This window comes from Podarcis tiliguerta (genome assembly GCF_965153285.1).
Source record: "Podarcis tiliguerta genome assembly, chromosome: 6".
NCBI classification, from domain to species: Eukaryota; Metazoa; Chordata; class Lepidosauria; order Squamata; family Lacertidae; genus Podarcis; species Podarcis tiliguerta.
The window spans coordinates 11,382,200-11,398,254 of record NC_139539.1 but is presented as its reverse complement, the minus strand read 5'-3'; the positions used below and the strand labels follow the sequence as shown (position 1 = coordinate 11,398,254).

General features: G+C 44.7%; 1 protein-coding gene and 1 long non-coding RNA gene across 8 annotated transcripts in view; one reads left to right on the top strand and one right to left on the bottom strand.

The window, feature by feature from the left end:
* LOC310680777 overlaps window positions 1-16,055 on the bottom strand; it is a 446,371-nt gene that overhangs the window by 58,505 nt on the left and 371,811 nt on the right. The window lies entirely within an intron of this gene.
* CDH4 (cadherin 4) overlaps window positions 1-16,055 on the top strand; it is an 811,352-nt gene that overhangs the window by 451,046 nt on the left and 344,251 nt on the right. The gene's annotated exons all lie outside the window — the stretch shown is intronic.

Sequence of the window (16,055 nt, the reverse complement as noted above, 5' to 3'; positions counted from 1 at the left end):
TGAATATGTATTTATATGCAAATGCTCTTCCTTCCTGGGGTCTTGGGCGAGAGGATAAAGCCCTAAAGAGCCAGAGCCCTAGTTATATGAAGGAAAACCTTTGCTCCTATAGAAATATCCTTATGCCTGATGGATGTTGGAGGGGACTCTGTAGATGAGGGCCAGCCAACCTCTCAGACCAAGAGGACTTCGACACCGTGGGTCAACACACGCTGAATTAAATTTCCATTTTGCAAATTAATGTGTTCACAATATATTTAATATTACTGACTATATTTAATTAAAGATATATATTTAAATACGCAATAGAATTAGTGTATTTAATTATTAAACACAATTAATAAACAAATAGATGTAGGTGCATTCATTAAAAATGCATGACAGCCAACCTTTTTTTTTTTTTTTTTTAAAAAAAAGGATTTCATATGTTTTTTTCTTGAATGCTGCTAAGGGCCACCAAAAATGACCTTGTGGGCCAATGGGTTGGAGCCCCTTGCTGTAGATGCTGCCCCCCTGAGATAAGATCCTTCTTGGTGGTGGCACCATATCTCTAGAACTCCCTCCCCAGAGAAGTTTTCCTAGCCAGAAAGGCTCAACAGTGTTTCTGTCTGGATTATCACTGTTTGAAACATGGCGACCCTGGCCAGCTTGCTCCTGTCATTTGGAAAATGAGTTGATGCATCTCCTCAAGTGGCTGCTATAACTGTTGTCTTTCTCACAATGATTTAAATCAACAGTAGTCAACATGGTGCCCCCACCCATATAATGTTGAATAACAGCTCCCATCAGCCTCAGCTGTCAGGTCCACCAGCTGACAAGGATGGGCATTGGAGTTCAACAATGTCTGCAGGCCACCTTGTTGACTGCCTCCGATTTAAACAATAGGATGTGTTTTAGAAGCCTTTTATTATGTGTCGGTCTCTGTGGTTATGATTGTAAGGCGTGGAGGGAGTATTTTGCTGGGGACCAGAAATTAAATAAATAAAGGCAAGAATCTGGCCTTCCTATGCCATTGGTAGGGGAAGGGGCAGAGTCAAACGGGAGGAGCGAGACAAATGTGAGCTCTACCTTAGTAGTCTAGCTTGTACATGCACTTGTGTACATGCACACCCCTCTCCATCTAAGCGTGCAAGAAGCATTCTCAGAGTTTAAGGCTGCATTCCAGCCAAGCAAAAAGACTAGAGGTGGGTGCAAATCAGGGCTGGTGTCAGGAGAGGATGTGAACTGTGTACAGTCCCCTAGGCTTAAGGTTTCCACATTCTGGATGTTGAGAGACTTACCGTATTTTTTGCTCTATAAGACTCACTTTTTCCCTCCTAAAAAGTAAGGGGAAATGTGTGTGCGTCTTATGGAGTGAATGCAGGCTGCGCAGCTATCCCAGAAGCCAGAACAGCAAGAGGGATTGCTGCTTTCACTGCACAGCGATCCCTCTTGCTGTTCTGGCTTCTGAGATTCAGAATATTTTTTTTCTTGTTTTCCTCCACCAAAAACTAGGTGCGTCTTGTGGTCTGGTGTGTCTTATAGAGCGAAAAATATGGTAGTTGCTGGTGCAGCCAGCCTCCCAGTAGTCCCTTTCTCTGTGTTGCTGTACAGACGGAATTCTTCCCCCAAGACCCCTTGAATGGGCTCATATCCTGGTGTCTACTGGAACATTAAAGCGGTTATTTTCTTAACGCTGCCATTTCATCATGCATGGCATGCTGCAATGGAGGTAAAGCTCTCTCTCCCGTCTCCCCCTCTCGATAACATTCTTGCCTGATTATTGCCCAAGGATCACATTAGCTCTTTTAGCTGCAGCGATGAACTGAGGCTTAATGGTCAGGTAGTTATCTACGGCGGCCGTTTATGCCCCCCTTTTATTCCAAGTCACCGCTTTCTAAAGCACACGCATGGTGGCGTTTATTAAATGTCCACAAACCATTATGAAATCCTCGGATGAAGGTAAAATGGGATGTTAATTATTTTTATCCCTGCATTTCTACCGCAATGCAATGAGCACATGAGCTTGCTTGATGGTTACTCTGTTTAGTGCTATTTCGATTCAGTTCCAGTTCATGTAGGCACAATTAGTACTAAATTGTACCCTTTGGGTTCAGATTTGGAATGAAATGTGGGGAAGAGAGGAGCGCTTTGCTAATAGTGCAAGAGGGTAGTTTTGTGACATTGCAGCTGACTTTTCATCTTATTCCCCTTGTGGTTCGTTTTGTTTGCATTTCACTGATCAAATCCATCCCAAGATAGCACATGTGTTGCCAGAGAAACTACAGTGGTACCTCGGGTTACAGAACTTTGCTTCAGGATGAGAACAGAAATTGCACAGTGGCGGCGCGGCAGCAGCAGCAGGAGGCCCCGTTAGATAAAGTGGTACCTCAGGTTAAGAACAGATTGAGGTTAAGAACAGACCTCCGGAACGAATTAAGTTCTTAACCCGAGGTACCACTGTAATGGTCTAAGAAGAAGAAAGGATGTAAATGACATTCAGCAATGCTGTGTAATTCACACCAGGATGTGCATTTGACATGGGCACCCATATTCTTACCCAAGTAGTCAACTACATACAACTAGATTGGGTCAAGTGACTAACAACCAAACCAACCAACCCACCCACCAACAAGCCCATGTAGATACATTAAAACTACCCACTTCTAGAAGACCACAGATAGCTAAAGGCCAGGAAGCCTGGTTATAGAGGATAGTTTTTGATTGCCACCTATATAATGATGGCTCCAGGTGAGTCTCCCTGGGGAGAACATTCCACAGATGGGAAGCCACTGCAGAAAAGACCTATTCTCATGTTGCCACCCTCTGGACCTCTTGCAGAGAAGACACACGAAGAAGGGCCTTGGATTATGATTGCAGGGTCTGGGTAGGTTGATATGGGGAGAGGCGGTCCTTAAGGCGTTATTGGTGAAAACCAGCACTTTGAATTAGGCCCAGAAACTAATTGGCAGTCAGAGCAGTCAGGCCAGGGTTGGCTTTATATGCTCAGACTGCCTTGCCCCAGTGACCAACCTGGCCATGGAATTCTGCACCAGCAGAGGTTTCTGAATTGTCTTCGGAAGCAGTTCCACCTATAATGTGTTTCAGTAACACGGTGTTTAGACTGCATTATGCATGGCAGATTAATGTTGTGGAAGCCTAGTGCAGACTTTGCCTAAGAGAGCAAGCTTACTTACTGTTCTGCCCCCCCAGAAGGACTTTGCTTCTGCTCTCGGAGGTCCCGAGAAAGACTGTCAGGAGCCACCATGTTTGCAGAAAATGATACCCGTTGCCACTGCTGATAATGCTGATCTCTGTTATATTGATTCTGGTGTCAGATGTGCTTTGTGGCTTGCAGACCGAGCTCCTTTCTTTTGCCTTTGGGATTGTTCTTAATGATAGGCATGTTTCCAAGAAATGGTCAACTCCTGGCTTTCTCATTAAAATACAGACAAGGAGGGAAAAGACACTGTTTTCTCACCATAAGCTATGACAGTGGGTGAAAAAAAGAAAAAGAAAAGCTGTCTTGATTTCTACTTTCATGACTTGAAAGAATTTACTGGCCATTAGATCCCGTCTGTACTCGCCTTCTGTCTCCCCCCGCCGTCCCCCCCCCCTTCAGCCTCAGTACATATCTGAGCCCATTTTGCCAAGCAGCCTGTCTTAAATCTTTAACTAGGGAAGCCAAACTTTTCATCTGTGTTCATTTACACTCAACCTTAAGGAAGAAGATCATGAGTTACTTTCCAGCAAAACTTCCCAGCCTTAATAGTTGTGTTGTAGGGAGATCAATAGCTGGGTAATGAGCTATCCATTTTCTCCCTCTGCCTTAACGGCAGAATCTGGGTGTGCTTATTTTAACTTCACATTGTGAGATGATAAACTGCCTTTTAATAGAACATTAACATTAATCTAAACAAGATTAGCGGTGCAGAGCATTGTACGAATAAGCTTGCTCAATTAAAACAGATGGCCGCCTGCACTGAATTCTATTATGTTAATGTAACCCTTCTCTTCCTCTCTCTCTCTCTCTCTCTCTCTCTCTCTCTCTGAGACAAGTTCAATCTTGCACCACTTAGTTTTATCATGTTTTATTCCGCAAACACTTCTGCATTGCATATTTATCATATCATTTCTGAATGATTAACAAAAGACCTCCATAGTTTCTCCTAATGATATGGGTGCTGCTAATCGTTGCAATTCCGTTTTGCCACATGGACCCATGCGCTCGCGCATGCATCCACACCCTCCTCCCAGGTATTTTAGGGAAGGTGGAGAGGCATCAGCAATTAGTGTTAGCTTTCAGCATCCCTGAGACGGAAGGGAGTGGAGGTGAAGCGCAGAGAGCTTTCCCAGAGATTATTTAATGGGCAGCACTATCCAAAATTAATGATCAAGGCCTCCGTCGTCTTAGCATCTTAATGCGATCTCAGACATAACTGCTTTACATTTGCAAGCAAGCAATATATGTGTTGCCATCAACTCACCACTTTTGTTGTTGTTTCCCTTCTAGGCAGGCATAAGCTGCTTGTTTTGTTGCTTCAAGTACGATTAAAATATGCTTTTGCTGCTATTACTATCTATTATTTAAACAGCACCATCAATTCACACAGAGCTTTAGACTCTGTTGAGACAGCGGCATGGACGGAAATGCCAGCTCCCTGCCCCAAGGAGCTTACCATTTAAATGTTGACAGGGAGAGGGAACCAACAAAGCAGGAGTAGGAAACCTTTCTTCAGCCTGAGGGCCAAATTCCCTTGGAAGCAACCTTCTGGGGGCCACATGTCAGAGAAAAAAGTGAGTGGAGCAATGGTGTGAAATTTACCTTTGTACAGTAGGCCAGTTTGTACAGCCGTATCTCTGGTGAGGGACATGTCATGTTTCTTCTGGGGTACTCTGTCCACCTTTGGCCTACGCCCTGCATTCAGTTCTCACCTGTGGCTCCTAGAAGCTGTCAGCATGTGACAATGGCCACACCCTGGGAACAGCTTTGAGTAGCAGGCTAAGCTAGGTGAGGATAGCCGGTGGCTCAAAACCATCGGTGAGTTAGGGACTTTCCCTGCATGTGAAGACAGGCTCTGGTGGATGAAGTGGATGACGCCAGTAGTGGGTCCAACGGTCAAGAAGGTGATTTCTGTATATGCTGCAGAGGGAAATGAGGGACAGATGTGGCTCATCAACCTGGGAAGGTAGCCCATCTCAGAGAAGGAAAACGATTATCCTAAATATCTGCTGCAATGCGCCTATATGCCTTGTGGGACATCTTCAGGAGAAGAAAAGGCTACAGAGTAAACCCTACACAGATCTGGAGTGCGGGCCATATGGTGGTTGGATGGTGTCTTGTATGGCTCCTTCCCGCAACTCCTGCAGCCAACCTGGTGCTCTGCTTTTCTTTGGACCACATCAGTGAGGCTGAGAGAGGGGTCTTCTCATCTGGGCATCCCAGGACCTCCATACAGGACCTGCCCAGACTTGCACCCTGGGGAGGTCACTTTGGTACTACAAACACAGCAAAAGCAACACAGGAGGCAGCAGTTATAAGTCTACAGACACAGCAGGTGCTGCAACCTTCTAACCGTTTGACTTCACCCCCCATTGTCTCCTGAGACAGATGGATGCCAACCAGCTAGCTTCTACATCCTCATGCACACACGTCCATCTGGACGAGCAAGAGGCACAATCAGAGTTCAAGACCACATTCCAGCAAGGCAAAATCTCTCCAGGAGGGGTGGGGGAAGCAGGGCAGGTGAAGGGTGTGGCCTTGGGAGAGGGGAGTGACACCTAGAGAGAAAGCCCCTGGGGCCATATTGAGAGATCTAGAGGGACATATTCACCCCTGAAAGGATGGCATCCCTGGAGAGAATATGCTGTGTATAAACACAGCAACATACTGATAAACGAGAGAAGCCTAAAAATGGTGCTATATCATTTTTATTTTAAATGATCCATTTCCCACTTGAACACTTGAATACCCAAAGAGACAAACCATCCCCAAAGTAGCAACTCTGTTAGTTTTTTAAGGTTTTGTGGGATGGCTTCATATGTGGTTATAAGCAGATGCAATTTAGTTTCTCAGCCCTAGAGAGGGAGTGGAATGTGCGCTGGGAGATCACTGCAATTCAGTAGGGATTGTGCCTGACTTGAAATCTTCCTGAGGCCTTCCTGGCTGATCCTTTTCCTCCTCCTCTGGCCTCCTCTGTCTTTTGTCCTAAATCTGCTTTGATGAGGCAGCTTTCCTGTCTTGAAACATCGAATGGTAAGACAGCAGCTTGGTCTTGTTTTCCCCAAACCTAATTCCCTATAGCTTGAGATTCTGTAGATGGAGATGTTCCTTAATAGCTGCTGCAGAAACTGTAAACTCCAGTGGTGTAAATCCCTATGCGTTATGAGCTGATATAATCAAGCAGAACTCCAAAAACCAGGGAGACAACTTGCATCAGCAATGGGTGTGGCAAAAGTGGCTGTGTTCACTCCCAATCTAACAGACACAAACAGGCACAGACCAAACACCCCTGCATGTGTGGCCAAACACACAGAGCCTCCTCTTTGCCACAGCAAAATTGCTAACCGATCAGCAGGTCAGTAGGGATGGGATGCCAACACTCCCCTCCCTGTGATCTCCCCTACACCTGCTCAGCAGATACAACTGGAAACTTCAGCTGCTGCAGTATTTTGTGGCCAGGGCAAGATGAATTGAGCATACACTGATTCTGGCCTGACTCCACTGACTGCCAGTTAGTTTCCGGGTCCAATTCAAAGTGCTGATTTTGACCTAAAAAACCTTGAATGGCTCAGGGCCACCATACCTCAATGATTGCCTCTTCCCGAACCCTGTGATCATCATCCTAGGCCCTTCTCCCTGTTGAACTTCAGGTGCATTTCAAAGACTCTTCTGTTGCTAGGATCATTTCTAATTGATCTTATTCATTGCTTTTTCATTTTTACGTGCACCAAGTAAAAATGTTGGTAATTAAGCAGCCTTTAAATTGATGAATCCGTATAGTATAAATCTGTATAGTTAAAGCTATGGTTTTCCCAGTAGTGATGTATGGAAGTGAGAGCTGGACCATAAAGAAGGCTGATCGCCGAAGAATTGATGCTTTTGAATTATGGTGCTGGAGGAGACTCTTGAGAGTCCCATGGACTGCAGGAAGATCAAACCTATCCATTCTGAAGGAAATCAGCCCTGAGTACTCACTGGAAGGACAGATCCTGAAGCTGAGGCTCCAATACTTTGGCCACCTCATGAGAAGAGAAGACTCCCTGGGAAAGACCCTGATGTTGGGAAAGATGGAGGGCACAAGGAGAAGGGGACGACAGAGGACGAGATGGTTGGACAGTGTTCTTGAAGCTACCAGCATGAGTTTGACCAAACTGCGGGAGGCAGTGGAAGACAGGAGTACCTGGCGTGCTCTGGTCCATGGGGTCACGAAGAGTTGGACACGACTAAACGACTAAACCACAACAACATAAACTGATAAACAATTTTGTGTTTCCATTTTTATCTCACTTTTCTTCTCTGAGCACTTGAGGCATCCGGCAGCAAGGAAACGTGCATTTACAGCAATAAAGAAATAAGAAATATGTAAAATAGATATATATGTAAAGTACAGATTAAAAAAACAACAACCACAAGCATCTAAATAAACCTGACAACTGCCAAATAAGCTAAAAGCTCCAACTGAGTTAAGTGTGAATGCAACAAAGAGGTGTTTTTAATTTAAAGGCATGCATCATGGAAGCACGCTCCTCAGGGAGTCCCGCTTGCCAGCATCTTTCCTGCTGCGTTTACAGTCGGTGGCAAACTTAGATTTGTCTCTCTGTAATGTGTGAAATGGCCCTTAGCTGCAGCAGGATGAATGTAGCAATGTCAGTGTTTCTGAAAGATGGAAGAGGAGGCAAGCGAGGAGGCAGTCGCTCAACAGAGTCTGGTAGCAGCGCGCTCACGCACCTGCGATTTTTGAGGGAAAACGCAGAGCACTGCAAAGCGGGCCTTTTTGTTGACGTGCGAAATTATACCCCTCCCAAAGTGTCAGGTATGCAAAACAACACGCAATGAATGATTCATGCGGGCATCCTTTGCGAGCCATTAATGCTCCCTTCGTTTATTCCCCCTCCCTCCGTTCATTATAAAATAAAAATAAAGAATGCAACAAACGAAAAATAATCAATAGCTGGCAGCAAGCCAACGTTGGTGTCATTTGAGAGCTTGGGTTGTCACGGCTAAAATGGCCGCTGTTTCTTTAATGTGAATAAAGCTGGGTCAGCATGACTCAGCGGCCTGCACCAAGTTGTATATATAAGTGAGAAATGTTACTTTGTGCTGAGGCTGGTGTTTGGGTTGGTTGGTTGGTTAGTGCTGGTGTGTATAGTTATTCAGTCGTGTTTTGCACAAAGACTTTTAAGAATAAAACTCTGCAAGGATATTCTCGTGGGCTCTTTTTGTGCCGACAAGGGTCCGAGGACCAGGCTGAGGAGACAAAGTGAGGTCAGAACCCTTTCCTCCTTTTTTGCTTTTTACAAACACTGACATGGGTGACTCGCGCAACAAAATAGATTTTTGTTGTTGATAACATTTGTACCCCACTTATCAGCCAAAAAGACTCCCAGAGCGGCTTTAATAATAATAATAATAATAATAATAATAATAATAATAATTTTATTATTTATACCCCACCCATCTGAAATGAAATCGGAACAAGACACATGCTTACACATACATACATACATACATACATACATACATAAGCAAGCAAGCAAGCAATCTGGCTTGTCTTAGCAGAGCCGATGGATAACAGCTGAGGTACAGCAAAGACTGCATACTCAGTAGGAGAGCAATGGATTTTGACTGCATTTGAATGTCTGCTAAGTCCTCAAGGAGACATGCTTTGTGTGTGTGTGTGTGTGTGTTATATAAAAATGTGTGTGCCAGGATTTCAATTCTTTGCCAAGAGAAGGTGGATTCTGTGACTTAAGAGATGCTTAAGAGATTTCCTGTACATTCCAATTCGCACAATTCGTTCTGCATCTGCTGGTAATGGATGGGCAAAGAGCCATGCAGAACACAGAACACTGACCCCCAAAGGACTATTAAGCTTGTAGAGAGGCATCACTTCCTCTTCCACCCTGTATACATTGCATGCAACACCGTTTCCATTCCACTGCAGTTCACCTTCTGCTGAAACCTACAATATTTGTCTCGCTGTCTGCTGTGGCAAAATGATGCAAGTTATGTAATTAATTACATAAATTACAGTGTCACTGCATTATTTCAGCCCCGTTTATTTCAACGCAAATGAAGCTCAAATCAAATGGGGCGGAGAGAAATAATCAGTGACACATCATTCATAGGCTGAAACAACATCAAATAGCAATAATATTTGCTGGATTAATTTCTCTTCCAGAAAAGAAATCAAACGTCACCAATTAGCACTCCCATTCCTGTTTTGGTTGGAATTCTCTGGCATCCATGCTGCCCAGAACTCATACACTTTCAAGCTCATCATTATACTTTCTGGAAACTAGGAACAATGACAACAATACTAATAGCTGCATTGAATCATAAGAACGTTGTGTGTATGTTGAGGGTTAAAGTTCAGTGGTGGAGCAATTGGAAAATGACTGCAGAAAGAAGCAAACTGTTGGCAGAACAGCTCTCCCACTCTTGTTGGACTACAATTCCCCTCATTCCCTGATCATTGACCATGCTGGTGGGGGCTGATGGGAATTGGGAGTCCAACAGTCTAAAGGACTACAGGTTTTCCATCTCTGAGTTAAAGGATCTCAAGTAGCTGGACCTCCAGTAGTTCTGCCTCCAGATTTGGTGGCAATATGCCTTGGAATACCTGTTGCAGCTGGAGAGAATGGTCTTGTGCTTGTGGGCTTCCCAGGGGCAGCTAGTTGGCCACTATGAGAACAGGATGCTGAACTAGTTGGGACTTTGGAATGATCTAGCAGGGTCCTCTTATCTTCTGATGTCCTGGGAAATATCTCTGGCCTAATGACAAATCTAGACAGTATCTTAAAAAGCAGAGACATCACCTTGCCAACAAAGGTCCATATAGTTAAAGCTATGGTTTTCCCAGTAGTGATGTATGGAAGAGCTGGACCATAAAGAAGGCTGATTGCCAAAGAATTGATGCTTTTGAATTATAGTGCTGGAGGAGACTCTTGAGAGTCCCATGGACTGCAAGAAGATCAAACCTCTCCATTCTGAAGGAAATCAGCCCTGAGAGCTCACTGGAAGGACAGATCCTGAAGCTGAGACTCCAATACTTTGGCCACCTCATGAGAAGAGAAGACTCCCTGGAAAAGACCCTGATGTTGGGAAAGATGGAGGGTACAAGGAGAAGGGGACGACAGAGGAAGAGATGGTTGGATAGTATTCTCGAAGCTACCAGCATGAATTTGACCAAACTGTGGGAGGCAGTGGAAGACAGGAGTGCCTGGCGTGCTCTGGTCCATGAGGTCACGAAGAGTCGGACACAACTAAATGACTAAACAACAACAACAACGAGACCATGGCATACCATTGCCAGTTAGAGCAGATGACGCTGACCTTAGATGGACCAGTATTCCGACTCAGTTTAAAGAAGCTGTACAAGAAAGGTCTTCAACAGATGTGAGCAAATGCTAGATGATTTGCTTGGAGGATCTGCGCATGTCCCCTAAAGTTGTGCTGCCTGTGATTGACAGCTCAGGAGAAATGCCCCCATCGTGGACAGCAATATCTAATGGCAAAAGCCTGATGTGAAACAAATGATTGGCAATTGGTGCCGCAGGACAAAGAGCACCGTCTGATAAACTACAACTCGGCAGTGTGCAGTGCTGGGAGAGAGGCCCCCTGACCCTGGGCTGCTTTCTGAAGGCAAAGCACAGATGTGACGGGGTTGTCCAAGCAATCATGCACCCAGCAGGGTGTTCTGATAACCTGTAATATCCGCCGCAATCTGGGTGTATTGTGCAACTTAGGCACTCCGGAAAGAGGGCAGCTTTAACACACAACAACAATTTGAAGCAAGAAAATATGTAGTTTCCTGCTCAGAAAGCAATTGCAAGGGAGGATTTTCCCAAAGACAGTAGAACAGTTACGCTCTTTAAAAACACACAGAAAAGCAACAAACAGGCTTCAGCCAAAGGGAAGCAGGATCTGCAGTCCACTCCAATTATTTCTGCATTGTCGTTTTTGCAACACCATCAATGCACATTGCAGGGTTTTTCTGACACCCCCTTACACACCCTTTTTGAGATCTCATTTGCAGGCTGTGTAAAGGGTTGGGACTCTTCAGGGGACAAATTTTGGGGTGTGGGGACAAAACCTACCAGAGATCCAGTAGCTCTCAGCTGCCACTGGAAGCAGCTGCAGCAGGAAAGCTTCAAGTGTCAGTGAGTGTAGTTGCCCCACCCTAAAAGCTGAATGAACTGCTCCTTTTTTTAATTAAGCCCCTGTCAAATTGAGGCAAAACTTTTGCTATTCCTTACATTCAGCCTTGCACCTGTACATAACATTCATTAGGGCAAGGATGGTGAAACAGTGGCTCTGCAGATGTTAATAATAACAATAATTTTTATTTATACCCCGCCCTCCCCAGCCAAGGTGGCTAACAAGCAATAATAAAAACAAGTTGAATGAATACAACTTAAAAGCAAGATTAAAATACAACATTAAAATATTGAAAGAGTAAAATATTAAAATGTTAAAATGCAGCCTCGTCACAGGAGGAGAAAGAAAAGGAAAAAAAGAGGGGGAGGGAATCAAATTGGCTCCAAGCCAAAGGCCAGGTGGAACAACTCTGTCTTACAGACCCTGCGGAAAGAAATCGGATCCTGCAGGGCCCTGGTCTCTTGAGACAGAGCGTTCCACCAGGCCGGAGCCAGTGTTGAAAAGGCCCTGGCTCTGGTTGAAGCTGATCTAACTTCCTTAGGGCCCGGGACCACCAGGGTGTTGCTATTTATGGATGTTGTTGGACTACAACTCCCATCATCTCTAAGGATAGAGGTGAATTTCATTCAGTCTGTGTTTTAAAGTCCACTGACCTAATTCATAGCTTGTACACAGTGCAAAACTCAGCTAACAATCAAATTGCACAGCTTGAATTTTGCAATGAAGTTTTTGTTTTAATGCATGCAATGATGCATAAGTTTTGGTGGAGGAGGGAGATAATGTGCACAATATGTATTTTGGGGAAAATGCATAGAAAATGCTTATTTTGGGGGCAAGTGCAAACAAAAACAGGTAACAGTGTGAAGGAGAATTTTTCACACTGTTAAAAGAAATTCTCAGAAAACAGGACAGAACAGATTTGTGATTGAAGGCACACAAAACTTGATGACCAGAAGTCCCCAAGGCTGCATTAGGGACTATGGGAGTGGAGTCAGAGGCAGATTTAGAGGAGGGTGACTGTTCAATTACACTGGGCATGGAGCCTTGGGGGAACCACAGGTGGTACCACAGCAATGGTGTTGAATTGAAGGCAAGAGGCAGGGGTGCCAAATTTTAGCATTGCACAGGGCATCTCTGAAATTTGAAATTTTGATCTGAGCCTAAAACCATAGCTACGTGAGCTACCTGAGACTCTGTAGGTGTGCATCTCCAGGCACATAAACACTTTAGCAAAGTAATTCCCCCTTGTATAATGCATTTCTATATGTTACTTTCACTGATGCATGCATTTCTATTCCCATTTTTTCTGTAGCATGTGCATTTTATGCACACATTACTTGGCTGGAGAACAGCAAAACCTGGAGAAGTGAGAGTTCGAAGGATGGCCACATTTCCCTTAGCCTATTGCAGCCTTTCTCAGTGCCGAAATGTTTGTTAGACTACAACTCCCATAATCCCTAGCTACCAGGACCAGTGGTCAGGGATGATGGGAGCTGTAGTCTAACAACATTTTGGCACCCAAGTTTGAGAAAGGTTGGCATACTGTATCAGAAAGCACAAATGAGGCAGGTTCACCTTTAAATGCAAACCAAATTGATGTCCTTTCCCATCCCTAACCTGGAGGGGGGGGGGGAAGGCCCCTACCAGATCAAGCTGTGTACCAGATCTTCAAGGCAGCACACCTTAGCTCCCAGACTCCCACACCAACACCAGGAAGTCCACAGAGGCTGCAGGTGTACCATTTGGCAGAAGTGGGCTTTGAATATTGCCCAGTTGTATGCTTTCTATCCCAACCTTTCTGGGTGCAGCTGGATGGCGCAGTCGCAACTGAAGCTGCAGCAGGAACGCTGCCATTCTTCTCAACGAAACTCAAATGATGAAGTGCCTCTCTCCTGCCTTCTCTCTCTCTTTTTTTTTAATTAAGTAAAAGAATGTGTGCTGAGGGCTGTGCATCTCCCCCCCCCCCTTTGCGTGTGTGTGTGGGGGGGGGAGCCACCGTCTTTTGTGTCCTTTCGGAAAGCGCTTGGCAGGCAAAAGGAATCTGTTTACAAAAACGAGCGGAGCTGGTAAAGTTCAGGTTCGTGTTTGGATTCAGCCCCAGCAAACCGACGCTGACGCGGTGCCAGGCGTTTGGAGCTGCCAAACGGTTCATCTCAAATTGTAAATTAAAGGAAGGTGTTTTGGGGCGGGGGGAGAAACTTATCAGGATGCTTCTGTGTGCCTCTTTGGCGATTTGATTTTGTGAACCCCAGCCCCCAAACACTTTGGCTGTCGTGCCTATGGGTGTGTGTTTACTTATTTTCTCTTAGTGTCCGGAGGGTGAGTGGGAAAGCCAAGGATTTAGTTGGCAAAGCAAGAAAGCTAAGGTTGATGAAGCAAAACAAAGCAAAATAACAGGAGGTTCATCCCAAGTGCTTCCTTTTATAGGGGCTGCTGGGAGACTGGAAGAAAAGAAAGCAGGGAAGCTCAAGTGATCTGTGGTTTTAAAAAAATGCATTTCAAGGATTGGTGGGGATGAGGAATGAAGTGCCTAGGAACTGCTAGTAATTCCCTAAACCAAAGCATCCACCCTAATCTGATGCTTTGAAGACCAAGTCTCAAACTGCCGGGGATTTTTCTCTGACCTCCCATCTGGTTGGGTGAGAGGGCAGGCTGGGGAGAGACCTTACTGGATCTCTTTTAGCTAAATACTGCATGCTATTGCATGCCAGCCATCAAATACCATCAATTTCAAAGCACCGCTGCATGTCATCCATCTAGCAAATGCTGTCAGAAACCAACCACCATATATAAGCCCTGCTGTTAAACATGGTGGGCTGCCTGGTTCAGCTTGCAAACATGTGGTGAATATTTGAATATTCAGAGAGACTTTACGTCAAATTTTACAGCTTTTGAAGCAAATCCATTTCAGTTCTGATGCCTGTCATGGACATAATAAACGGCCAGGCCTTGAGCTGTCTGTCTAGATGCGGGCAGTTCATATTTTACCTAATTTTATTCACCTCTGAAGCATTGCTGTTACCATTTGCTTGCAAAGCTTACATCTGCAGCCAGCCTCCTGTACATATATTGATGTCTGAAATGTTCAGTTTTATAAATATATTAGCAAACGCCTGTGCTTTTCCAAATAAAAATAAATCGTTAGTGCTACAATGGCAAAACGGGAGACTTTTTTCTCTTTTTTTTTCTTTTTACTGACAAATTGACTGTACTGGGATTTATTTACTTCATACTCCAGTCATAATTAAAACACGCAGCCCTATCGGAGGTAGCTCCCACAGCTTGAACTTTGCTCTCCGAGAGACGGAACACATTGATTAATCCATGAGGTCATTTGGGCCAACTTATGCAGAGTTAATCATGGAAAGCCCTGCAACAAGGCCAGAAGCTGTGTGGGATTATTTATTGGCAGGTAGGAAAGCACCCAGGCTGGCCTGAGCGAAGGCAAAAAGAGCTTCCCTGCTAGCTGAAACCTTTAATTGCAAAGCATCTCATTAGTTTATCGGTAAACCTGATGACTCTAACGAGGAGGTGGTGTGATTCCACGTGCCATGCTCCAGGACCATAGACGGGTTATATAGCCTACTGGGGTGTAAATTGTGTGGTCTGACAACCCACGGAGCACCTTATCTCCTTTGCAGACTCACCCATAACGGAGGAGGCTGCAATTGCCTGCCGGGAAAGGTGCAGCCGGGATAACCATTTAATGCAACCTTGCTGCTGCATAAGAGTAGCTGTAAGGATGCGATAAGCCTGGTCAGCAAAAAAAAAAAAAAAAAAAAAAAAAAAAGGAACTTAAGGAAAGCATGTTTGAGCACTGGTGATGAATGGTTTAAAAAATAATAATCCTAGGGCTGCAACAAAATGTTACAGTGTGGCATGTTCTAGTTTTAGGTTTTCAGGCAGCCATATTAAATGTGGAATTATTTGTTTTGGGGTTGTAAATAGAATCAAGAACTAAAGGGGAATTGTCTGAAAAGAAAAAAAAAGGGGTTGGGGGGAGAGCTGACGTATTTCCCAAATCTTCTAACCCACCTTTTGATTGAGGTGAGTTGGAATACAGAATATCCCTCAGGCAAGGATGAATAGCATGTATGCTTTTCGAATGGTTCTGCTGCAAAGAGCTAACACTTCTGAATGGAGCCTTTAAACATGTGTCAAGCTAGCACCCTGTTATGTACTGAGCTGAACCCTAGAACAAAAGGATGCAGAATGCAGCAGTGTGATTGGTCCGCAGGAACCACCCAGTCCAGCTCCAGGTGGAAGTGAATCAGCGACCTGATTGGCCTGCAGGAGCAGCCAATCAGGCTTCTGGAGGAAGTGAATCTGCAAACTGATTGGCCTACAGGAGCAGCCCGGAATTAGCCAATCATGCGGGGCCCATTGTGTAAAAAATGTATATATAGCTAGACATTTTGGGGAAAGTTTCATTCATTGCTACTGTGAGCTGAATAAAGAGCATGAAATTCACACTCAACTCTGAGTATCGTATATTTCACACCCTTTTAAGCTGGATCACTTTTTTAAAAATTCCATGCCTTCTTATTGCTGTAATGATTGCGCCGCAATCGCACAGTCACCCCCTTGTTGTGGGACAGGAGGAATCAGGAGAAACTGTGTCAAATAAGACCACTGATCTTTGATAATTGGATCACCCAATCTCCTCCCATTACTGCTGTATATGAATACGCAC